Below are 7,499 nucleotides of genomic sequence, written 5' to 3'. Positions count from 1 at the left end.
AAACAAAGTACGAGATTGGCTTCATTATTATCAAATAATGGAGGCTTATAATTTGGATAAGAAAATTGGTTTTCAGGTGGAAAAATCAAAATTGGAAACAGAATTGTTAGATCCCAAAATTAAGAATTTGTCAAGAATGTATAACTTGCTGTTGAAATGGAACACTCAGGATGAAATGGTGAAATCTGATATGATTAAATGGGCACAAGATGTTGCACATAACATTATGATGGCTGACTGGGAACAGTTAAGGACCACAGGTATGAAATTTACGGCATGTAATGCCTTAAGAGAGAATTTAATGAAAATGATTTATAGGTGGTACATGACACCAGTCAAGCTTGCAAAAAATTATCATTTGCCCGAAAATAAATGTTGGAAATGTAATGAGATTGAAGGTACATTCTTTCACCTTTGGTGGACATGCCCAAGGATTAAGACATTCTGGGAGATGATTTATAATGAAATGAAAAAGGTATTCAAATATACCTTCCTGAAAAAACCAGAGGCCTTTCTCCTGGGCATGGTCGGCCAATTGGTGCCAAAGAAGGACAGAACTTTCTTTATGTATGCAACAACAACAGCAAGAATACTCATCGCGAAGTATTGGAAGACACAAGATTTACCCACCCGGGAAGAATGGCAGATGAAAGTGATGGACTATATGGAACTGGCGGAAATGACTGGCAGAATCCGAGACCAGGGAGAAGAGTCGGTGGAAGAAGACTGGAAAAAGTTTAAAGATTATTTACAGAAATATTGTAAAATTAATGAATGTTAGAAAAATGATGGAATGAAGTTATATGGCTTTAGCAGAAATGTTATAAGGAATTAGGTACAGACAGATTGTAAATGTATTAAAGGGAAAAAACAAGGTTAGAATATGTTAAGATAAATTACAGGACAGAAAACAGAGGAAGATGGAAAGGAATTGCTGAAACGGCTAATTGAAGCGGAATACAAAAAGGGAGGTATGAGGAGGTCGCTGAAACAAGTGAACAAAAGTTATGATATCAAAATTATTGGATGTGTTTTTAATTGTTTTTGTTTTGTTTGGTTGTTTCAATGTTTTTGGGTTTGGGTTGTGTGGTGTTTTTGTTTTGTTTTTGTATTGTATTGTCTTGTTTAATTCTTTTTCTTTTCTTTTGTAATCTTTAAACTGCTAATAAATATTATTATTTTTTAAAAATACACTATCTTCTACTTCTAACCCTACAGCCCATATCCACTTCCAAAGCTATTCTAAGATTGAAATATTGAAATATTTTTTCAAATATTCTTTAAACTTCTTCCAATCTTCTTCCACCATCTCTTCTCTCTGGTCTCGGAGTCAGTTTGGCAAGTTCCATATAGTCCATTATCTTCATCTGCCATTCTTCGGTAGTTGGTAAATCTTGTTTCTTCCAATTCTTCACTAGTAAAATTTTCGCAGCTGCTGTGGAATACAGGAAAAAAGGAACTTCCTTTTTGGGGATTTCACCCCTCAGTGGCAGCACTCTTCTTGAGGGTCACACTGCTGGAGTCGCAGAGGTCTGGTGGATCTTTGTTCCCAACGTGGCAAGAGGAAGCCATGGAGGTGCATCAGGAGAGAGGAGTGGAGGTCGGCTTCCAGCACTTCTGTTGGCATCATGTCCTGTCCTGGGGCTTCGCCACACGCGTGAGAGTTGATAATGGCAATCTCCAGCTCATCCAGGGAGGGACACCCGCTTCTCCTGCTGTGTCAAGTACCATGTTTTCCTGCCAGTTCAGATCTTGATGGTGGTCTGCCCATCGCTTCATCTGCTGCTGAGGTCTGGCGTGATCTCACCCAACAAGGTTTCCAGCTGCTTTGTTGTGGTTCCACCTGGCTTTGACACTATCTCTGGGGCAATTCAGAAGAGCTTGTTTGACAGAATCGGAGAAACATTCAGAAAGTTCTGGCTGTTCTGGCAGTGTTGATCCTCTTGTTGTTGTTGTTTAGTCGTTTAGTCGTGTCCGACTCTTCGTGACCCCTTGGACCAGAGCATGCCAGGCACTCCTGTCTTCCACTGCCTCCCGCAGTTTGGTCAAACTCATGCTGGTAGCTTCGAGAACACTGCCCCACCATCTCCTCCTCTGCCGTCCCCTTCTCCTTGTGCCCTCCATCTTTCCCAACATCAGGGTCTTTTCCAGGGAGTCTTCTCTTCTCTTGAGGTGGCCAAAGTCTTGGAGCCTCAGCTTCAGGATCTGTCCTTCCAGGGAGCACTCAGGGCTGATTTCCTTAAGAATGGATACGTTTGATCTTCCTGCCGTCCATGGGACTCTCAAGAGTCTCCTCCAGCACCAGAATTCAAAAGCATCCATTCTTCGGCAATCAGCCTTCTTGATGGTCCAGCTCTCACTTCCATACATCACTACTGGGAAAACCAGAGCTTTTACTATACGGACCTTTGTTGGCAAGGTGATGTCTCTGCTTTTGAAGATGCTGTCTTAAGTGTTGATGCTAGGCCTCACAATCTGCTTGGTCCTGTGGTTCTTCTTTGGCTGGAGAAGGATCTTGCCTGCCTCCAGGCTAGGTGATCTTGTGCCCCTGGCAGATCTGTCCGGATTGGGCCCCCTAGCCATGGACAAATAAGCTCTTCTTTTTGCTTCTCCCCTCCCCCCCCCCATTCAAGTCACCCTCTATTAAAAACCATTTCTTATGAGTCAATAATCGATATTTATATTTATGGACACATTTTTAGCCTATTGTGTGCCCCCCAATTGCCTGTACCCTGGCGGGGGCCCACCTCACCACCCCCCAGCTACAGTGATCCTCTCACTCGGCACTGTGGTAGCTCCATGCGACATAAACACAGTTCGGTGCCCATCACCTGGTGACAATCCGTTCCAGCTGGGGTCAGAGGTCTGACCTTGGATGTCTCCAGGACACAGGATCAAAGCTTGTAAAATTGTACACACATGAAGAAAATGGATAGAGGAGAATTTCTGTCCCTCTCCTAACATTAGAACTTGTGGACATCCAAATGAAGCTGAATATTGGGAAATTCAGGAAAGAGAGACATCTGATAAGGGCAAAATCTTGGGGTGTGGTACTTAAACTGTCCCCCAACGTTGCTAGCCCTGAGGGTTTGGAGTCTGTCAGGCTCAAGCAAGAGAGCACAGCCAGGCAAATGGAAGCCAAACAGCGGCTGGGAAGCCAGGATCCTTCCTTGTTGCAACAAGATTCCCACTTCCGAGCAAAACAACAAAGAAGCCCAGAACAAAAGGCACATGGCTTCTTAAAAGTTCCCACTATTTCCCATAAGATAGGGTTACCAGACGTCCCCGGATTTGCAAATCTGTCCCCGGTTCCCCCATGGCAGCGGCAGCCTCAGCAGCCCCGAGCCAGCCTGGTAGCGCAGCTGTCTCTGGCTGGCTTCAGGAGCTGCTCACTGGCGCCCGCCATTTTTCCTCTCTGGAAGTCCCCATATGATATGTCTTGTGTGCAACCCATCATATGGGGACTTCCAGAGAGAAAAATGGCGGGCGCCAGCGAGCAGCTCCTGAAGCCAGCCAGAGCCCACTGCCAAAGGGGAACCGGGGACATCTGGTGGTACAGATCTCCTGCCCCCTCCCCCTTTGTTTTGACTGACCGAGGGAGGCCTCAGGAGTCGCAGCCGGCCAGCCGTTGCCTAGTTTTTTAAAAACTGTGCATTTATGTTTCACAGGGTGCGAAAGAAGAGCTTTGCACCTTTATACAATATGCATGTGTGCTTGGGCCCAGGGTCTTTTGCGTCACCATCCCCACTACTAACTCTCTGTTGCTACTCAGCTTCCAAAAAAACCCAAGTGTCCCCAGATTCATTGAAAAAAACCTGGTAACCATAGACATTTCTGCCCCTGTTTACACACACACACACACACACAAAGGGGGCGGCTCTTGCTGTGCCAAGGTGAGATCCCTTCCATGTGCCACGGCCACTGCTGTGATAAGGGGGGCGGGAGGGGGGCGTTACCAGAGGTACTGGCAGCCCCGGTAGCAGAGGCAGGAGGTAGCTGGCACCTCAGCACCAAAGGACGAGGACAAGAGGCCGAGGAAGCCACTCCGCAGACCCTCCTGTGCCGTCAGGTAAAGGAGACCCCCTCAACCCCCACCTGAGGGGAGGCCCACTGCTGCCCTTTCCACAGGCAGCTGGGGGCAAGCAGAGTCCAGGGACCTCTCTGGCAGGGGCTGATCCTTTAAGGAGAGCCTGCAGGATCAGGCCAGGGGCCCTGCCAGTCCAGCCTCCTGTTCTCACAGTGGCAGCCAGATGCCTCTTGTGCGAAACCCCCAGGAGAGACCCTCCCCTCTCGTCTCACAGCCTCCAGAAACTGGTCTGGAGGAGAATTGGCTGTCTCTGACTATGGAGGCCGAGCAGAGCCATCCGGCCAGAGGAGGGGGATATCTGTGAGGACCCACTTTTGCCCTGGTGGGGGGTGAGAGCACCAGATCAAAAACAGGCCAGGGGACCCTTTGTCCGGCTCTTCTTGGGGTCACAGACCCCCAGCTAGAATGGGGAGCCCTTTGCCCATCTGGTGGCTCAACCCTGTTAAATATCGGCACTCTTTGGAGGGACGGAAACAACTTTTCCTGCCCAAGGGTTCTGTGTGAGCCAGAGGCTGGCCTGCTTCCTATGCCGTCAAGAAATGGTGTCAGGGAAGAGTTTCCGCAGCTTCCCCGCCATGCGCAGCCTGGGCTGCTGGTTAGTGCGGCAGCCCAGTGCCCCCCCCCCAAGGGCTGCGTGAGGCAGGCAGGAGCCTGGGCCTGGCACTGCCAGCCACTCCCTGGGGCTGCCCTTGAAGAAGAAGAACCGAGTCACTTCCAAGCCTGTGCCAGGCCCGGCACCGACTCCCCGTTTCCTGCCCGCCCTTGCCAGGCGCCACAAGGGCAAGGCAGTGCCTGGGCTGCTGCAAGGCTGCCAAGGGCAGGTCCTGGGTGGCCAGGAGAGGCAGCCATGGCTGGGAGGGTGGCATGGGTGGCATCAGGCAAGCCCCTCAGGGCCTTCCCCCTCCCTCACAAGGCCAGACAGACCCAGGCTAGGGTTCCCTAGGAACCATAGTTTGAAAAGGGTGCTGGGAACTGTAGCTCTGTGCAGGGAGCAGTTCCCAGAGTTATTTGGGCAGAAGGTGGGTGTGCCAACCGTCCTCCTCCTTCACAGATTTCCCTCATCTGTATTTCAGCCCCTAAGCCAGAGGCTCACCCAGCTGGCCTCTGTTGCTGCAGGGGCTGAGAAAGGCCTCACAGCAGCCTTGGCCAACGTGGCGCCCTCTGAGCATTTCGGACTACAACTCCCAACAGTCTGAGCCATCGCAGCCGGATGATGCAGGGGCTGATGGGAGTTGCCAGCCCAGAGCATGTGAAGAGTGCCTGGTTGGCCAAGGCTGCCTTAGGACTTGGCCTCAAAGACTCCAAGGCACCTTCTCATCCCTTGGGCCAGGGATTCTCTGAGCATGTGCAGTGGGGGAAGCGAGAGGGCAGTGGCTCGCTGCTCTTCTCTGACTCGCAAGGCATTAGGAGCAGAAGCAGGCCTGGTTACCGGGACAGAGGTTGGGGTCCCAGCCTCCCCCTTCCTAAAAAAGGAAAGTCTTTCTTTATGCAGCACATGGTTAGACTGTGGAACTCCCTCCCACCGGAGGCAATGATGGGAGAGAGCTATTGGATGGCTCCTAGCCCTGGTGACTCGTCTCTGCCTCCCCGTGGCTGGGAATCGCAAGAGGGGAAGGGGCTCCCGTAAGGGGCATCTGGCAGGCAACGGGGGGGGGGGCTCTCCTTCCGTGGAGGCTTTTAGCCAGAGGTTGAACGGTGGCTCTCCTGACGCAGATGCATTGCAGACGGGGTTAGACTAGATGACCCCAGGTCCCTTTCAGTGATATGGGGCCTGGCCCCGATCCCGCAGCCCTTGTTGCCGGCCTCCCTGACCCGCGTCTCTCTCTCTCTCTCTCTCTCTTGCAGGCTCCCGTCCCCGCCTGCGGATGGCGCTCTTCTCGCAGTGCCTGGAGCCCACGGGCTTCCTGCAGTCGCTGCGCTCCCTGGCGCTGGGCGCGGCGTCGCTGCTGCGGGGCTCGGCCACCCCGGAGGAGGCGGCCTTCGTCCGCCGCGAGCTGGCGCTGCTGGAGCGCGACCTGGCCGCCGGGCCGGGGCTGGCGCTGGACGGCGCGGGCGAGCTGGGCGCGTGCGAGGACGGCGTGTCGGTCGCCTTCCAGCAGCTGGCTCTGGCGGCGCGCGCGTCCGGCACGGCGTCGGCGGCGCGCGAGGCCGAGCTCTTCGTGGCCGCGTGCGCGCGCGAGAAGCTGGAGCGGCGGCTGCTGGCCGCGTGGCGGCGCCTGCAGGGCTGCGGGGTGGCGGCGGCGGCGCAGCGCCCGGTGCTGGAGCGCGCCGTCGAGGCGCACCGGCCGCGGAGGCCCCAGATGGCGGGCGTGTGCCAGAAGCTGAACGCGCTGCTGGGCGCCGGGCTGCTGTGCCTGCTGTGCCAGGCGGGCCTCACCCAGCGCGACCCGGCGCTGCTGCTGGCCGTCTGGGAGGAGCGCGTGGGCGCCGCGCACCGGCGCATGAAGGAGGCGCTGGCCGCCTGCGCCCGCTACTTCCCCCAGCAAGCCCGCGACGACGTCGAGCGGGCGCTGGCCGAGGTGCCCGCGGGGGCAGCGGCGGCGCCCCCCGGGCCGGCCCAGCTGGCATCCAGCGTCCTGCGCAAGCTGGAGGAGAACTACGACTGGCTGCGCTGGGCGGTGATGGCCTGGCAGGAGGGCGGCGGCGGCGACGGGGCGGGCGGCGAGGAGGAGGTGCTGGCGCAGGGCAGCTTCGTGGCGGCCTGCGGCCCGGGGGGCCTGCACGTGGTGGCCTGCTATGGGGAGAGCCCCGGCGCCCTCGACCGCGCCCGCACCCACCAGCTGATCGGGGAGCTGGAGTGGAAGCTGCCCAACCCGCCCCCCGACGTCTACGCCAGCCTGGAGGCCGAGCCCGCGCGGGCCGCCGGCTACCTGGCCCGCCGCCTGCTGCAGAAGCTGGCCGAGGGCCTGGGGCCCGGAGTCACCCTCCTGGTGGTGCCCGGCAAGCTGGAGATGAAGAGCAGCTTCCCGCAGGCCGCCAGCCTCCGCCACGAGTACCGCCACCGCCTGGCCTCGGGCACCGTCTGCATCTTCGGCTGAGCCCCGCCGAAGGGCCTTTGGGAAGCCCCCGAATAAAAGGTCCTTTTGCTACGCCCAGCCTGGTCTCTTGCACCCTCCCGCACTGATGCAGAATCTGGGTCCATCTGGGTCCGTATTCCCTGCACAGAGGCCCCAGGGCGATGCCACAGTTCAGGATTGAACCCAGGACCATCCCCTGCCCAGAGACAATCCTGACCTGGCTGCTCTCTCAGCTCAGGGGACTCAGCATCCAGCAGCTGAGGGTCTTTCCAGAGTGGGAGGTGGGATTCAGGCACATTCCCACAAATACAGGTTGCCCTGGGAGGGGGCATCTCTGGCACAGGAACCCGACTTGACCCAAACACTTTGCAAGGAGGAAGGCGAGAGGCGGACTG

The sequence above is a fragment of the Podarcis cretensis genome (assembly GCF_951804945.1).
Source record: "Podarcis cretensis genome assembly, chromosome: 4".
NCBI classification, from domain to species: domain Eukaryota; kingdom Metazoa; phylum Chordata; class Lepidosauria; order Squamata; family Lacertidae; genus Podarcis; species Podarcis cretensis.
Note: the sequence above shows the minus strand (reverse complement) of the source record.